Source organism: Aphanomyces invadans (genome assembly GCF_000520115.1).
Source record: "Aphanomyces invadans strain NJM9701 unplaced genomic scaffold supercont1.114, whole genome shotgun sequence".
NCBI lineage: Eukaryota > Oomycota > Saprolegniomycetes > Saprolegniales > Verrucalvaceae > Aphanomyces > Aphanomyces invadans.
Window position 1 is genome coordinate 1,964 of NW_008580259.1, and position 509 is coordinate 2,472.

Sequence of the window (509 nt, forward strand, 5' to 3'; positions counted from 1 at the left end):
ATGTAGCATACGTGCGCTTAGTTGATACTCCATGAAAGGAGGCTTGAATCGTTTCCTTCGTCGGCAACTCGTCCATGCTTCGCCTGCTCGAGCTGAAATGGTAATTTCGTGACACCGATTTGGTCGTTTCAAGAGTAATTCGATTTTGTCCAATAGAATGCTCTACATGTTAAATGTTTGTTCACACTGTCAATGTTGTCGCCTGGACACTTACATCGACCAATCGTTGGGCGAGAGTACTCCATGACCAACCACATCGTGAGCAATTGTCGGTTGGCCAACCAAATGGCCGAAAATTGTCGTTTCGAATGTCGTGCCTGTATATTATGTACTAATATCCACTTGAAATCGATATCACTGCTGACGTAATCACACAAAAATTTAATATTGAATTGATGACCGACACAAATATGACAGGTAAAAGGAAATAAAGACTTGGAGCTTGTAGGATGCAGACCTTTATGAATTCGATCAGACTTGAACCCAGCGTGAAAATTTGTGCCATGAAG